The sequence below is a fragment of the Macaca nemestrina genome, chromosome X, assembly GCF_043159975.1.
Source record: "Macaca nemestrina isolate mMacNem1 chromosome X, mMacNem.hap1, whole genome shotgun sequence".
NCBI lineage: Eukaryota > Metazoa > Chordata > Mammalia > Primates > Cercopithecidae > Macaca > Macaca nemestrina.
In genome coordinates, this window is record NC_092145.1 from 51,345,402 (window position 1) to 51,363,351 (window position 17,950).

Consider the following 17,950-nt stretch of genomic DNA (forward strand, 5'->3'; position numbering starts at 1 on the left):
CAGAGTCTGCATAAGGAAAGGAAAAAGATGCATTTATCTCCCAAGTACACTGGTGATTTCCACTTATGTCATTCTGTCCATCCATGTCCCTTTCTTCATTTTAACTTCTTTTTTAAAAATAATTTCAAACATTTAAAAATGTTGCAAGCATAAATAAAGCTGAAAGAACACCCATGTCCCTTTTACCCTAATTCCCCTATTATTAATATTTCTCCCCATTTGCTTTATTATTTAAGTGTGCACTCTGTCTATACACACACAGGATATTTTTTCCCTGAACTATCTGAGAATTGCATACATCAATTTTCAATATTCCTAGATTCAATGTTTGTAGATCCAAATTATTTTTTTAAAAGACTGTGTTTTATCTCTGACAATGCCACAGTTATTACAGAATATAATGAAATGAAAACTCACACGGTATATGTGATATTGTGAAATATATACTTGGTCTTTGATCCTGTTTCCTGGCATACAACTCCTAAAATCCTTAGAATTTCCAAAGTGATATCTTTTTGTATGCTAATGATTGGCTTATGGCTGGCAGCCCCTGGTTGCTTCAGGATGGGAACTAGTCACCAGAAAGACCAAGGCACCATTAGAGGGTTGGGACTTAACAACCTCATTCCGACCTCCAGGGAGGGAAGAGGGGTGGAAGGTTAAGTTGATCACCAGTGGCCAATGATTTAATCAATCATGCCTATGCAATGAAGCTTCCATAAAAACCCCAAAGCACTGGGGTTTGAGAGCTTCCAGATAGCTGCACATGTGGAGGTTCCTGGAGGGTGGTGCCCCAGGGAGGGCACAGAAGCTCTGAGCCCCTTCTGCAGTACCTCACCCTATGCATCTCTTCATGTGTCCTTTGATATATCCTTTATAATAAAGTGGTAAACGTTAAGTATTTCCCTAAGTTCTGTGGCCCTTTCTGGCAAATTAAACCCAAAGAAGGGGTCATGTGAACTAAAAATTGAAGCCCATCTGTCAGAAGTTCTGGAGGCTTGGATTTGCAACTGGTGTCTGAAGGGTCTGGGAACAGTCCTGTGAGACCTAGTCCTCAGCTTGTGGGATATGACGCTATCTACAGGTAGATTGTGTCAGAATGGAATTGGAGTACACCCATCTGGTGTTCGCTGCAGAACTGATTGCTCACTTAGTGTGTGGGAAAACCCCACACATTTGGACATGGAAATATTCTGTGTTGATTGCCATGGTGTGAGAGCAGAGGAAAAAGTTAGGGTACTTTCCCCTCAGAGTATATTTTAAAGCTAAGTTGCTAATAATTGCTTAAATTTACTATATTTGCCCTTATAAAAACTTTACATTGTGTATGTTGAAGCCTGAAGCTATGCAATTATAATATAAACGTGGATTTACAACTAAAGTAAGTTGTAATTTAAATAATTGAGTTTTTCAAATCGGTTCATATGAAACCCTAGGCAATACTGTAAAATTATACAGACCTGTCAACTTTTTCCACTTAAATGTTCTCAGCAAAATTTAAGGGCATAGTCGTTTTCAAGTAATTTTAAATGTCAATGTTAATATTTAGTTTAGTGATGTTAATGTGGCTATGTTTTCTGATATTAAAAATGACTTTTAGGAGTTGAGATCAATAAAATAAGGAGGTAATAAATATCTATATCTATTTAAATACATAAAATATACAATTTAACACTAAAATTTCTTGGTATAAAAAGTCAAAAGTAAAAGAATAAAAAGCCATCATACAACACAATATATGCATGATACACATTTTTTTCTAAATATAAACGACATGAGCTTTTCTAAAGCTCAAGTTGAAATAATAAATGACTAATGTTTTGTGACAAATCATTATATGGTATATTTTGACTTAATTTTGCATTTACAATTTATTTTTAAACATTAAATAGCATTATAATTTTACTGGGATAACTATATATAGTGTAGTATGTTAAAGTTAATAAAATATCGTTGCATGTGAGAGAAAAAGGATAATAAATCAGAAACAATATAAAAAGCTTTCAGAAAAGATAAAAATACTGCATTTCTCTAGTCTGTTCACTCTCCAATGTCTCTGGTTCTTTCATATCATCTTCCTTTCCTCAAATCTTTTAATACTCCCTCCCTCATCATTTCCAACTAGTGACCCTACTTTCTATTTCATTAGGAAAACATACATTCAGAAGAGAACTACCAGTTTAAAGAACATTTATAAAGCCATCACCCATGTAATAACCAGCCAGGGCAAGAAATAGAGCCCTTTAATAACCTACTCCTCTCCCCCCACCACTGATGACATCCCTCCCTCCATCTCAGGTGTAGCCCCTATGCTGACATTTGTAATAATCATTTCTTTGCGTATGTTTATACGTTTTCTTCCTTATAAGCATCCCTAAACAACAGTTTTGTTTTACAGATGTTCAAACATTAAATGCTTTTTAAACTTGGAATTGTGACTATCTTGTTTCATTCCACATTGCTTGTGAGACTCATCGATATTGCAGATAGCTGTAGTTGACCCATTTTTATTGCTGTACAGTTTACCATTGTATAAATATACCATGATTTATTCATGATAACTTTGAGGAACATTCTGGTTGTTTGCAGGTTTTATTTTTACAGTTTATTAGTTTTATTGATGTATAATAATTGTATATGTTTATGGGGTACACGTGATATTTTGATACATGTGTACAATGTGTAATGATCAAATCAAGGTAATTGGGATATCCATCAGCTCAAACATTTATCATTTCTTTGCATTAGGAACATTACAAATCTTCTCTTCTAGCTATTTTGAAATACACGGCTGGGAGCAGTGGCTCACGCCTGTAATCCCAGCACTTTGGGAGGCCGAGGCGGGCGGATCACAAGGTCAGGAGATCGAGACCATCCTGGCTAACATGGTGAAACCCCCGTCTCTACTAAAAAATACAAAAAATAGCTGGGCGTGGTGGGGTGTGCCTGTAGTCCCAGCTACTCGGGAGGCTGAGGCAAGAGAATGGCGTGAACCTGGGAGGCGGAGCTTGCAGTGAGCCGAGATCGTGCCACTGCACTCCAGCCTGGGTAACAGAGCGAGACTCCGTCTAAAACAACAACAACAACAACAACAACAACAAAACACTGTGGTCATTCTGTTGTGCTATTGAACGCTAGAACTTATTCCTTCTCTCTAACTGTATTTTTGCACCCATTAACCAATCTCTCTTCATTCGCCCCTCTGCAGCACCCTTCCCAGCCTCTGGCAACCACAGTTCTACTCTCCACCTCCTTGAAACTTTTTAGCTCCCACATGAGTGAGGACATGTGATATTTGTCTTTCTGTGCCTGGCTTATTTCACTTCACATAAAATCCTTCAAGCTCATCTGTGTTGCCACAAATGACAGGATTGCATTCTTTTTTAAATACCTGAATACTATTAAATCGTGTACATATTATCACATTTTCTTTATCCATTTATTTACTGATGGACACTTAGGTTGATTCCATAACTTGGATCTTGTAAATAGTGATGCAATAAACATAGGAGTGCAGATATCTCTTCAATATATTGTTAAAAATTTTTTTGGATATATATCCAGCAGCAAGATTGCTGAATCATAATGGTAGTGCTATTTTTAGTTTTTTGAGGGACACCCATACCGTTTTCCATAATGGCTGTACCATCTTACATTCCCAATAACAGTGTATGAGAGTTCCCCTTCCTCCACATCCTTGCCAGATTCTGTTTTTTTTTTTTTTTTTTTTTTTTTTTTGTCTTTTTGATAATGGCCATTTTAACTGGGGTGAGATGAAATCTTATTTTTGACTGTTACAAAACGGTGCTACCATCAATGTTCTTGGTAGTGTATATAAACACAGGTATTTCTAGGGCACTTATGTAAGAATTGAATTACTGGTTTATGGAATATGAGCACCTTCAATTTAATTGGATGATACCTAACTTCCTCAAGGCATGTACCAATTCACACCCTTACTAGCCAGGTTTAACAGTTCTCATTGCTCCACCTGCTGGCCAACACTTGGTATTATCAGACTTCTTAATTTTTGCCTATCTAGTTGGTGTAAATGGCATCTCATAATTTGATTTTCCTGATGACTAATAATGTTGAGCATCTTTTCACATGCCTACTGAACATTAGGATTTCCTCTTTTGTGTAGCATTTATTCTAGACATTTGTCATTTTCTCCTGTTGAGTTGTATGACTTTTGCAAGTTAATTTGTAGAAGTTGTTTTAATTTTAGTTCTTTCTCCTTTATATGTGTTCCATACATCTCTCCCCACCTTGTCACTTACTTTTCCATTTTAATGATTTCTTTTGATAAACATAAGTTCTAATTATAAGATAGATATCGAAGTTATCAATCCTTTCTTACGGTAAGTGCTTTTTGTGTCTTTTCAAAGGAATCTTCCTATACTAAAATATCATGAAATATTCCTTTATACTATGATAACATTTACAATTTTTATGGTTTTGACTTTCACATTTAGGTTTTTAATATACTTGGAATTAATTTTCATGTAGAGTATGAGAATAGAGGTCTAATTTTTTTCCTTATGAATATCCAATGCCCTAATATCATTTGTTAAAAAGTCTTTCCTTCTCCCATTCAGTTACAATGCCAACTCTGTCAAATACCAAGTGTTCATATATTATTGGGACTATTTCTGACCTGTCTGTTCTATTCCACCAGTTTATTTATCTAATCTTATGCCAGTACAGCATTGCCTTATTACCTGTAGCAGTAATAATAATAAATGTCTTGATATCTGATAGGGAAAGTCTTCCCGCTTCATTCTTATTCCTCAAGAGTTTCTTAACTATTCTTATCAATAAGTACAGAAATAGGTGCTGAGATTTTCTTTTCACAAAATTACTGTTGAGATTTTAATTTCAGTAAAACGTAACTGTTGAGCCTTTTTGTTTCTTTGTTTGTTTTTGAGACGAAATCTCACTCTGTTGCCCAAGCTGGAGTGTGGTGGCGCAATCTCGGCTCACTGCAACCTCCACCTCCTGGGTTCAAGTGATTTTCCTGCATCAGCCTCCTGAATAGCTGGGACTACAGGCAGACACCACCATACCCAGCTAATTTTTGTATTTTTAGTAGAGACGGGGTTTCACTATGATGGCCGGGCTGGTCTTGAACTCCTGACCTCGTGATCTGCCAGCCTCAGCCTCCCAAAGTGCTGAGATTGCAGGTGTGGGCCACCACGCCCGGCCAACTGTTGAGTTTTAATGTAAACAAAAATAATGGCTGAAATAATGGTTGAAATTCTAATTTTAATGTTTCTCCAAGTTTCATAATATCCTTCATAGTGTTCAATATATCTTTTTTGGGATTTTTATTTATTCCTTACTGTTTTTAAACAATTACTAGCAGTAAAGCAGATTATCATAAATGGGATTATAATGAGTTTCTTACATACAATGTCCTTCTATTTTAAGAGAAAAAATATATATCTGTTAAGAAATCAGTTTATATGTGTTGAAGCCTCATGTTGACATATTCAGTATAACATATATTAACATAATGAACTATGTTATTATCTATAAAGATGCCACTAATTCCTTAGGTTTTCAAAAAGTAAACAGCAAACCTTAAAAAAAATGTATTATGACAATGGAGATGGAGTTGACAAAAAAGGTCAACTCTGAGATAGAGTACATAAAAGCTCAAGATATCTGTATCTAACTGCCTACTTGATATTTTCACTGATATATAGGCATTCCAAATATGTCAAGACTAAACTCTTTATTCTCCCTACCAATGTGTCCCTAGCCTTCCCATTTCCAATGGTATCATCATTTTCTGGTACTTTCAGCACAAAGGGTACTAACATATAGGGAACTTGACTCTCTCACTCATCACTCTATTTCCAGTGCCTAGACTGTCATGCACATACTAAGTGCTCAATGGATATTTGTAGAATGAATGAATGAATGGGTTCTGCTCTCCAAACCTGTTTGATTAAAAATCATTCAACAATATACACAGAGTAGTATATGAAAAACCGTCAAAAGACTTCTCTCCTTAATTTTCAATTATTAGACCCACAGCCTTAGTCTCTTCTTATTTTATACCTGAACAACTACCACAAATCTTTTCAATGGATTTTCTTGTCACTGTCCAATGTGAATAGCTTACAAGATAAAATCCAAACCACTTGGCATGACATTCAAGGTCCTCCATAATCTGACACCAGCTTATTTTTTTCACCTGATTTTCCTCTACTTAAATATTATGAATCTCGATGTCCCAACCACATAAGACTACTGGATGTTTCCCAAGTGTGCCCTACATTTCTCTTTGTTCTTTTCCCCTCTTCCTGTAATTCCATTGCACCAATTTCTTCCTTCAACAAACGCTATCCATTTTTAAAGGCCCAATTCAAATGTCATTTCCTCTATGCAGGCTTCTTGGACTCCCTTAGGTAGAATCAGATTTCCCTCTTTTTCACTTTCCCCTGGTACTTATTAACCTTGACGTAACATTTAAAATCATAGATGTCATAGAATTATTAGACTTAGAAGTGGTCTTGATGATCATGTGGTCTGACTTTTTCATGCTATCAAGGGCCAGAGCTAGAAGAATCCAGTTCTTTTGATTTGCTTTGCCTCATGATTATTTGTGTGTGTGTGTGTGTATATATATATACACACACATTTTTTTTTAGACAGAGTCTCACTCTGTTGCCCAGGCTGGAGCGCAGTGGCACTATCTCAGCTCACTGCAACCTCCACCTCCTGGGTTAAAGCAATTCTCCTGCCTCAGCCTCCTGAGTAGCTGGGAATACAGGCGCAGGCCACCACGCCTAGCAAATTTTGTATTATTAATAGAGACATGGTTTTGCCCTGTTGGCCAGGCTTGTCTCCAACTCCTGACCTCAAGTGATCCTCCTGCCTCATCCTCCCAAAGTGCTGGGATTGCAGGCGTGAGCCACTGCACCTGGCCTATTTGTGTGCATACTTTTTATTCTCCACCTGACATGTCGCTGGGCAGAAATAGGGTCTTATTCATCTTTGTTCTTCATGATACTTAATACAATCTATTGCACATAGTGGATATACAGTAAGTATGTTTTAATTGACTTGAGATCAGAGGGGTGGATACAGTAGAGGTAGCCTTCATAATATTGTACTCTGCACCAGGTACCATGCCAGTTTTACAAGAATTACCTGATTGATCACACAGTACTATAAGATAAGCACCATTTCTAGCTTTACTTGCCCAACACTTCATAGCCAGTAAGTTGTAGAATCTGGGCCAGAATCCAAATTCCTCTGGCTCTAGATACTTTGCTCTTAGTCATTGTGCTATAGTGCAAAACAGTAAGGTGGGAACTCAAAGATTTTGAGTTTAGAATATGATTGATGGATTAATTTGGCATGAAAGACTAACTTTTATTTCCTGGAGGACATAGCAGCTAGGTTTGGGAAGATAGTTTGGGACTATATTGTGGAAGACTCTGAATGCCAGGTATGGTATCAGAAGTTACCTCCCTTCCCTAGCTCTCCATCTGCACCAGTCTAGATCACTGTCTGAGGCCCAACTGAAACACTACTTACTGTCTGAAGACTTCCAGAATCTTCCAAGTCACGATGAACTGCCCCTATTCCCACAGTACTTTGTTCATACCTTTGTTATGATACATAATGTTACTTTTTTTTTCTTTTTTTCTTCTTTTGACGGAGCCCCACTGTGTTACCCATGCTGGAGTGCAGTGGTGTGATCTTGCCTCCCCTGGGTTCACGCGATTCTCCCACCTCAGCCTCCAAGTAGCTGGGACTACAGGTGTGCACCACCATGCCCGGCTAGTTTTTGTATTTTTAGTAAAGTCGAGGTTTTCCTATGTTGGCCAGGCTGTTCTTGAACTCCTGACCTCAGGTGATCCATCAGCCTCGGCCTCACAAAGTGTTGGGATTATAGGCGTGAGCCACCACACCTGGCCAATCTGACTTTCTTAACAGAAATATTTTGCAGCTCTGTCTTCTTCACATTTTATAAATTTCTTGAGAGCAGCCACTTTATTTATGATTGTATACTTCTTTTTATTTAGCATCTGATACATAGTAGATGCTTGTCTTAGTCCATTTTGTGTTGCTATAAGTGAATACCTGAAACTGGGCCATTTACAATCAAAAGAGGTTTATTTAGCTCATGGTTCTGCAGGCTGGGAAATTTAAGATTGGGCAGCTGCATCTGGTAGCTTCTGATGAGGGCCTTGTACTGTGGCAAAACATGGCAGAGAAATGGAAGGGAAACCAGGTCCCGGCAAAGAGAGTAAAACACAAAACACAAGAGGCAACCTCACTTTGCAACAACTTGCACTTGCATAACCAATCCAGTCCCACAAAGAGTAAGAACTGACTCACTCCCACCAGACTGCTTTAATCCCTTCATGAGAGTGAATCTCTAATGACCCAGAAGCCTATTAAAGGTTCCACCCCCTCTCAACACTGTTACATTGGGGACTAAGTCTCAATATGAGTTTTGGTGGGCACAAACCATATTTAAATCATAACAATGCTCAATAAATATTAGTTGAATTAAATGTTTCATTAGGAGAATATAGACATGAATAAAGCATGGTTTCTGCTCTCAAGAGAAGCCAACATTCTATTAAGGGAAACAGTGCATTATTCCATGTGAGAAGCTATACTAATGACATGTATAAGCCTGTGGAATTCAGTAATCAATTAGAAAATGCAATAGGAAAAATAACCTATTCATGATATTCCCAAAATCTATCAGGCAACTAGGAAGATAGCTAACAAAGATGTATAAACCATTATGCAGAAAAGTATGAGATTGTACTAAAGGAAATCCAATAAAAATCAGAAAGTGGAGGAATATACTTGTCAGGAACTACCAAAGGTCTAGAATTTGACCCTATTTACAAACTTAAAATTAGCCTGACACGACACACACAGTTTCATATATTCTGTCAGAAGACATGAGAATCTTGGGTGAGAGGCAAAGGACTTTATTACTCAGAAAAAGCAGTAGCTAGAACTTCTTGTTGGCTTGTGTTTGTACCCAATGCCCCCCAGATCCCACAAGGGCAATGCAAAGGACCAATGATGGATGGCTGCACAGTGGGTTGCATTACAGGAAAGAAACAACACATTTGGAGGATCCACTGCTTTTACAGAAAATGGAAATAAGCTGGCTCTTTGTGATGTTTCCTTATCCTTCAGGGTTTCTCACTGCAAACATGGCCCTGAGAATGGCCAAGGTGAAGAGTCATCAGTGCCTTACATTTTTGGCCTACTCAGAAAAAACATGCATGAATGCTTAGGGACCATGATGGGTTGTCTTTCCCAACAATACTCCATTTGTATGTGGGGAGACTTTAAGTCAGCAAATTGGTAATTCTTCTCAAATTAATCCATAAATCCAATATTATTCCAATCAAAATATTAATGGGCCAATTTTTTTGTGGAATTTGGAACATTGATTACAAAATTGGAAAAGGCACATACAATAAATTGCTATATGAAAGAAGTGACATTGCAAAGGAGTGAAAAAAGGATGAATAATTTAATAAATGTGATTGGGACAGTTGTTTCCCTTCTCGAAGAAAAATCTAGATCCATGCCTTATACAAAATAAAGTCTAGATGTATAAAAGACCAAAATACACAACCAAAATCTTAAAACAACAAAAAAAATAATGTCCCCAGAGTACAGAATTTCCTAAACAAAATCCCAAAACAAGTTTTAAAGGAAAATATCGATATATTTGATTTCACAAACATTGTATAATAAAAGACATGAGAAATAACATCAGTGTTAAAAGACGAGCAATCATTGGCACAAGCTTTTTGGAAAACTAGTTTGCTCTATCTACTGAAGCTGAACCTATGCATTCCTTATGACCAGAAACTCCATTTCTTGGTATATACCCAAGAAAAATGCATATGTATATTCACTAAAGATATTATGAATATGCTCATAACCGCATTATTTGTTATAGTCCCAAACTGAAAAAAACAAGTATCCACCAACAGTAGAATGAATAAATGAATTGTGGTATACATTAAAACGTAGCACATAAAGGAGAATAAACTAACTACAACTACAAACTCATGACAACATGGATGAATCTCATAAACCTAATGTTGAGCAAAAGAAGCCAGACACAGAGGAGTATATACTGAAAGATCCCATTTATTTAAAGCGGAAAAGAGGCAAAACTAATTGTCAGGAGAGTGGTTATCATCCTTGGGCATAGTGACTGGAAACGGGCACAAAAGAAGCTTGTGGTGGGGTGGGGGGAGGTTGGTAATGTACTGTGTCTTGATCTGAGAGCTGGTTACATGGGTGTCTTTACTTTGTAAACATTTATCAAGATATACACCTAAGATATGTATGCATGTATACTGTACTTAAATAAAACATTTTGAAAATCTGCCTAACAGGATACTTTCTTATATATGGCTCTCACCAGCAGAGTTGCATACATACCAAAAGTCATGTTTTTCCTCAAACAGTTTTATTCCAGTTACATTTGTTGTAAATGAACATAACATGGATTCGAAAAAGAAGATCAGCAACAGACTTAGAGAAACTTATTGCAAAATATATTGCTGACCAACAATTAGATACAGAATATGTGAAGAACCCCTAAGAAGCAATACTTAAAAAACAAACAACTTATAGGAAAAACAGGCAAATGACGTGAAAACATACTTCACAGAAGAGGAAATGTATATAACCAGGAAACCTATAAAAAGATGCTCATACTCGTTCATGTCCTTCTCAGGGACATGGATGAAGCTGGAAACCATCATTCTCAGCAAACTAACACAGGAACAGAAACCAAACACTGCATGTTCTCACTCATAAGTGGGAGTTAAACAATGAGAACACATTGACACAGGGAGGGGAACATCACACACCGGGGCCTGTCGGTGGGTGGGGGACTAGGGGAGGGATAGCATTAGGAGAAATAGCTAATGTAGATGACGGGTTGATGGATGCAGCAAACCACCATGGAAAATGTATACCTGTGTAACAAATCTGCACATTCTGCACATGTATCCCAGAACTTAAAGTATAATTTTAAAAAGATGCTCATCTTTATGAAATAATCTGGGACATACAGGTTCAAACACTAGGGAGATACTCACTTTCACCCACTTAATTGGCTAAAGAAGTCTGAAAATACTAAATATTGGCAAGAATATGGGGAAAATGGGACACATACACTGCTGGTATGAATGTAAATTGATGCAATTACTGTGGAAACTTATTTGGCAGTGTGTAGTCGGTTGAAGATGCATGTACTATGTCATCTAGCAATTTCAATTCTAGGTGACATTTATAGACCAAGAGGAGGCTATTGCAAGAACATTAACTGCTGCATTGCTTGTAACAGAAAAAATTGGAAACAACTTAAATGTCTAGGAGGATGGAAATGCATTAGTTAGCCATGGAATATTCATATAATGGAATGTTATATATCATTTAAATGCACCTCTATTGGTTACAGTATAAACACAGGTAAAATGTTTAGAGATGCATAATATTAGGTGAAAATTCATAATGTTGGGTGAAAAAAACAACTGTAGAAGATTACACACAGATATGATCTAACTTATCATAATGCAAAAATCACCAGAAAATGATTCATTTAACAAATATTTATTGTAGGCACAATTCTAGGTACCTGGGATCATTGAAGAAAGCAGAGATATCTTCCCTTGTAGACCTTACATTTCAATGGGGGAAGACTGAAATAAGATAATTAGCATAATAAGTAAATAAATTATATAGTGTGTTAGATGGTGATGAAGCAAAAACAGAGGATGGTAAGGGGGATAGAGAAAACAGGGTGGGCAGTTTGCAGCATTAAGTAGGATGGTTCAGGTAGGTCTCATTGATATAGTGAGATTTGAGCCTTGAAAAATGTGAGAGAATTTAAATGAGTGGCTCTACTGGAAAACAGCACTCCTTCCTGGCAGAATAGACATTGCCATGGTCTTATGGCAAGAGTGAGCCCAGGCTGTTTCAAGGATAGCAAGAAGGCCACAGCTGTGGCAGAATGAGGAGAGCAGATGAGAGGTCAGAGATATAATGGAGAACCAGAAAATGTCAGGCTTCTGCAGGGACTTTGACTCTGATTCCAAGTGGAATACAGTGTCTTTGCAGGATTTTGAGCAGAGAAATGCCATGATTTGATTTATATTTTAAAATTATCACTTTAATTTTTGCATTGAGAATGTACCACCATAGGGGAACGAGAGTGGAGGCAGAGAGGCATGTTAGAAAGCTGTTGCAGTTATCCAGAAGAGATATGATGGTGGATTTGACCTTACATGTACCAATGGAGATGGTGAGAAGTGGTTGGATTTTGGATGCATTTTGAAGTGGAGCAAAAATGATTTCCTGATGGATTGGATGTGTAGTGGGAGAGAAAGAAAGAAATTGAAGGTGATGTCAAGGTTTTTGGCTCAAGCAGATGAACAGATGGAGTTGCCATCAATTGAAGTGAGGAAGGCAATAGGAACAATAGGTTTTATAGAGCAGATTAGTTCTGCCTATGACATTTTGAGTTTGAAATGTCCATTAGACATTGAGTGGGGGTGCTGAGTAGGCAGTTGTATGTATCAGACAGGAGTTTAAGATGAAGATCTGGCCTGCAAACATGAATTTGGAAGTTAACCTAGAAATATTTTATATTGGCTATTGGACTGGAAGAGATCACCAAGGGAGTGCACACAGAAATGCAAAGAACAGGGATGGAGCCCTGCGGCATTCTCATTTTAAGAGGTTTGGAAGAAGAGGAGAAGCCAGTAAAGGAAACTGAGAAGGAGCACCCAGTGAGATCAGAGAGTGTGTTGAACTGGGAGCCACAGGAAGAAAGTGAACCAAAGAGGAGTGACTCGTTAGCAGTGCCCAATGCTGCTGATACGTAAGGTGAGGACTAAGAATTGATCATTGGCTTGAACAACAAGAAGTCATTCATGGCCATGATCATGACCATGACAGGAGCAATTTCAACAGATTTGTGGAGGTGGACCCCTGATTAGAATGTGCCCAAGAGAGAATGAGAGGGGAAAAATTGGGAACACTGAATAGAGACCACTATTACAAGGGGATGAGAGAGTAGTCAAACTCGTTACCTGGGGGAAGAACTTTCCTGATAGATGAAACAGACATTGCAAAGGCTCTAAGACAATAATGAGTATGGCTTGTTTGAGGAACGGCAGGGAGGCTACAGCTGGGGCAGAGTGAGTAAGGAAGAGAACAGGCAGAGCTAGTGGGAGATAGAAAAGTATGGTCATCTGGGGCTCCCTCTTGGCCCCAAACTGATATAGGTAGAAGGCCTAGGGGAGTATAGTCTTAGACAGGAACACTGGTTCAAGTGATGTCTTATATTATGTATAGAAACATATTTCATATGTGTCTGTAAAAGAGATTTGCATCAAAGGGGAGCAAGGGAATTGCGTGATGGCAGGTGGGGAAGTGGAGCCAAGATTATATATATATTTGTGTGGGTTATATAATAAAGATGAGAAATAACAGTATAATTTAATCCTGATTGACTGAAATGACCCAATAGACAACACAACATTGATAATGCTGGAGATAAGGGAGAGAAAAAAGGTAGTGATATCATTCAGTTGATAGGAGAAGATATCTAGTGGGAAAGGAGAGGGGCTGGCTTTAGAGGGCAGTCTGGAAATATCATTATATTAACTTGCTAAGATTGCTATAACAAAATACTACACATTGGGTGGCTTAAACAACACACATTTATTGTCTCACAGGGTTGGTCTTCTGAGGCTTCTCTCCTTTGCTTGCAGATGGCCATCATCTCCCTGTATCTTCACATGGTCAGCCCTCAGTCTGTGTTATCTGTGTCCTTATCTCTTCTTACAAAGGCACCAGTAGTATTGGGTTAGGACCCATCTTAATGACCTCGCTTTGACTTAAGAGGTAATTATGTTATATTATGAGATACTGGGGGTTAGGACTACAACATATGAATTTTGGAGGGTTACAATTCAGCCCATAATAATCATGTATGATATCAACAGGAAGACCATGTATACGGATGTGGGTGCAGGTAGGTGAAGTGATGTGGTGGTAGGAGTCTATAGAAGTTCTCTTCTGATGGCTTCAATTTTCTATTGAAATAGGAAGCAGTGGAAGAGTTAGTCAGGATATGGAGATAGTGTTGGGAGTTTGAGGAGAAAGAAGTTACAAAATAATAACTTGGAAAAGTCAGAAAATTAAGGGACAGGAGACCTGTAGCATGATTGCCTAGCAGCATTAAAGTCTGGTTGAAGTTCATGGTCATGAAGTTAAACTGAGAGTTGTCATGTGGTTGTGAATTTTCCCCTAGCCAGCTTTAGTTGTGTGGGTGCAGGCTCATGGGGACATAGCTGGATTTAGCCAGGGGTTGTGATTTTGCCAAGCAACACAAAGTGAGAGAGGGGCAGGATACTGGAGGGTATTATGTAGAGGAGTGGTTGTAAATTGAGCATGACATCTGAGCTAGGAAAGGAGAAGAGAGAAGACAATAAAAGGAAGAAGAGACAGTAAAAATCTGATAAGGTCAATGGATTGGAGATTCTGGTGAGGATGAAAGAAAATAGGGTCCAAAGTGAGTGGGCTAAAAAGAGAGGGGTGTATGGTCAGAAAGAGGGATGTCTGAAATTGAGATTACAGAGGGGTTCCCAAAATTATAGTGACAAGGGCTAGGGTATGGCTACATGAGTGAGTACATGAGTGAGTAACTGAGGTGGAGTTGAGGACAATGTCATGCAGGAGAAATGCTCAAGGAACAGAAGGGGCTAGTTTGTCAGATTATCAGAATGATTTTTTTTTTTGAGATGGGGGTTTTGCTAGGTTGCCCAGGCTGGCTCAAACTCCTGGGCAAACTTCCCAACTTAGTCTTCTGGGTAGGTAGGACTATGGTGAGCGCCACCATGTCTAGCTTTAGAATGATCGACATTGAACTCACTAAGAATTAAGATAGGACAACTACCACTGAGAGTGACCATGTTCTCAGAGACAAAATGTCTGAGAAATGAGGGGAGAATATTTCTGACAACAGCAATAAGAGCTGGTTGGTAACACTAGCTGTCAAAAGCTGGAAGTTTTTAGGGAGGTAGGAGAGGGATTGCTATCTAAAGGCAGCAATGAGAAGCAGTAAAGTCACTTACACAACTTTTAGGATCTGTGGTACAGTGGTGGTAGGAGAGAAAAATCATCTGCTCCTTGTGAGTGGGCTTCAGGGGATCCAGAGTCCTCAGGAGAGGGGGCATTCAGAGAAGAGGCTTCGACTATGGAGGAATTATCGTGGGTGCATTGTGTTTTATTAGTAGGGGAGGGGTGAGAGAGTGACCTAAAGAGGGGATGTGGACACAACCTTATGGAGGTTAGAATGTAGCAGTTGAGAGGTGTCTTGGGATACTCGTGGTGACTGGCACAAATGGAGATAAATGTTATCATTAGTTGAGTTCTAATAGATTCAAGGGACATCAGGGTGGGAGGATTTTGAGGTTTGGGCTATGGAGAGGTGGGTATCTGGAGCTTCCTGTCAACCCCAAGGGATGTGGGGGGTGTGGTCTTAGACTTGGATCACTGGTTCAGATAAGGCTTCATTTTGCTCCTTCATTGTGCTCAGAAATCACATTAATCTGTAATGACAGAAAAATAGGCCAGAGGGCCAAGATGGCTGACTAGAAGCAGCTAGTGTGTGCAGCTCTCATGGAGTGGAATGGAAGGTGAGAGTAGACATAGTACCTTCAACGGAAACATCCAGGTTCTCACATTGGGATTAATCAAGGAAATAACTTGTCCCGTGGAGAACAGAGAAAAGCAAGGCAGGACGACAGCACACCCAGGAGCAACACAAAGCCAAGGGAAGCTCCCCCGCAAGAGAAGTGGTGAGTGAATGTGTGGTCCTGGGAACCCATGCTTCTCCCATGGATTTTTGCAACCCACAGGTCAGGAGATCCACTCATGAGCCCACTCCATCAGGGCCTTCAGTCTCACACACAGAGCTATATGGAGTCCCGGCAGGACAGCAGGTGTATGTGGAGAACCAGGAACTTCATATACTCTGGCTATCTGGGCATTCCAGCAAAAGTAACTGCAACTCCAGCAAAGCAAGAGGTTAGACCCCTGTACATACCCCTAGGAAAGAGGCTGAATCCAGGGGGCCAAGCAGCCATAGTCTGCGGACCCCACTTCCACAACACTGCACAGGATAAGACCTACTGGTCTGGAATTCCAGCTAGCCACCAGTAGCAGTGCTGCACCTACCTGGGACAGAGCTCCAAGGGGGAGGGGCAGGCCGCCATGTTTGCTGTTTGGGTGACTTAGCCCTTCCAGCCTTCAGGCTTTGGAAAGTCCAAACCAACTGGGGCAGAAGGGATCTCTTAGCACAGCACAGATGCTCTACCAAAACGTGGCCAGACTGCTTCTCTAAGTGGGTCCTGATCCTGTTCCTCCTCACTGGGAGGGACCTCCCAACTGGGGCCTCCAGCCACCCCTGCTGGTGTTCTGTGGGTGACAGAGATTTGAAAACTCCCTGCGACAGATCTCCCAGAGAAAGGGCAGGCCACCATCTTTGTTGTTCGGATGACTTAGCCATTGCAGCCTTCAGGCTTTAGAGAGCCCAAATTGACCAGGGCCAGAAGCGGTACCCCAGCACAGTACAGCTGCCTTATGAAAACATGGCCACACTGCTTTTTTAAGTGGGCGCCCAATCCCCTTTCTCATCACTGGGTGGGGCCTCCCAACCAGGGTCTCTAGCTATACCCATTGGTGTGTCTCTGAAGTTTCAGGCCTCCATGGGATGGAGCTCCCAGGGAGAGGGGTGGGCCACCATCTTTGCTGTTTGGGTAACTTAGTAGTTCCAGCCTTAAGGCTTTGGAGTGTCCAAGGTGACCAGGGGCTGAAGCAGATCCCCAGCACAGCACAGCTGCTCTATGAGAACGTGGCCAGACTACTTTTTAAAGCAGGTCCCCAATCACATTCCCCCTGACTGGGTGAGACCTCCCTACGGAGGTCTTTAGCCACCTCCAACAGTTGTATTCGGGCTGGCAACAGGCCCATACCTCCTTGGGATGGAGCTCCCAGAGGGAGGAGCAGTCTGCCATCTTTGCTGTTTCATAGCCTTCACTGGTGATACCTCCAGGTACTAGAACATCTGAGGTGACTAGGGACTGGAGTGGACCCCCAGCATACCACAGCATCCCTGTAGAAAAGTGGCTAGACTGTTACATGGGTGCTCATTCCCATACCTTCCTCACCAGACAGGTCTTCCAGGCCTGGGACTCCAACTACCCTCCTGCCAGAGCCACTAGCAACTCAGTAACTTCCTGGACAGAGTCTCCAGGGGCAAGTGAAAGCCTCTCTGCCTCTGCTTTGGCAGTGAAACCGTCCTTGCTAACTTCGGACTAACAAAGAAGCAGAGACTCTAAGTGTCTTATCCACACCTCCAACAAGCTACACTTAACCCAAGGAGAGGAGGCCAGTTTGTCTCTCACGGGTCCCACATACCATCCACTGCTTGTCACCAGACAGGGAACCCCTGGCTTGAGCTTACAGCACAGAAACTCTATCCTAGGCTAACTGCACTGAGCTACTGCTGACTCACATTTCTCTGGAGTGGAACCCCCAGGAGACAAGTAAAGTGGTGAAGCAGCAAGCAAGCTGATGTGGAGCCCAGAGGTTCTGGCACAGGACCATCTGTAGCAGAGAATGGCCAAGCATGGCCACCCCTTCAAGCTCAACATGCTCCCATAAGAGACTTTAGCACTATGGGAACTGTCTGACCTGATGTGTGCAGGGCAGTCTTGTACATCAGACAGGGTTGGTCAGACCTGAGCACTCCTTGGTCTGCTGTCTTCTCCCAGGGCCGCAGCCTGGCCACACCTGCTTACAGGGCAGTCTTGCGTGCCCTAGGGGCCCACACCATAGCTTCTGTGCTGGTGGATCATGC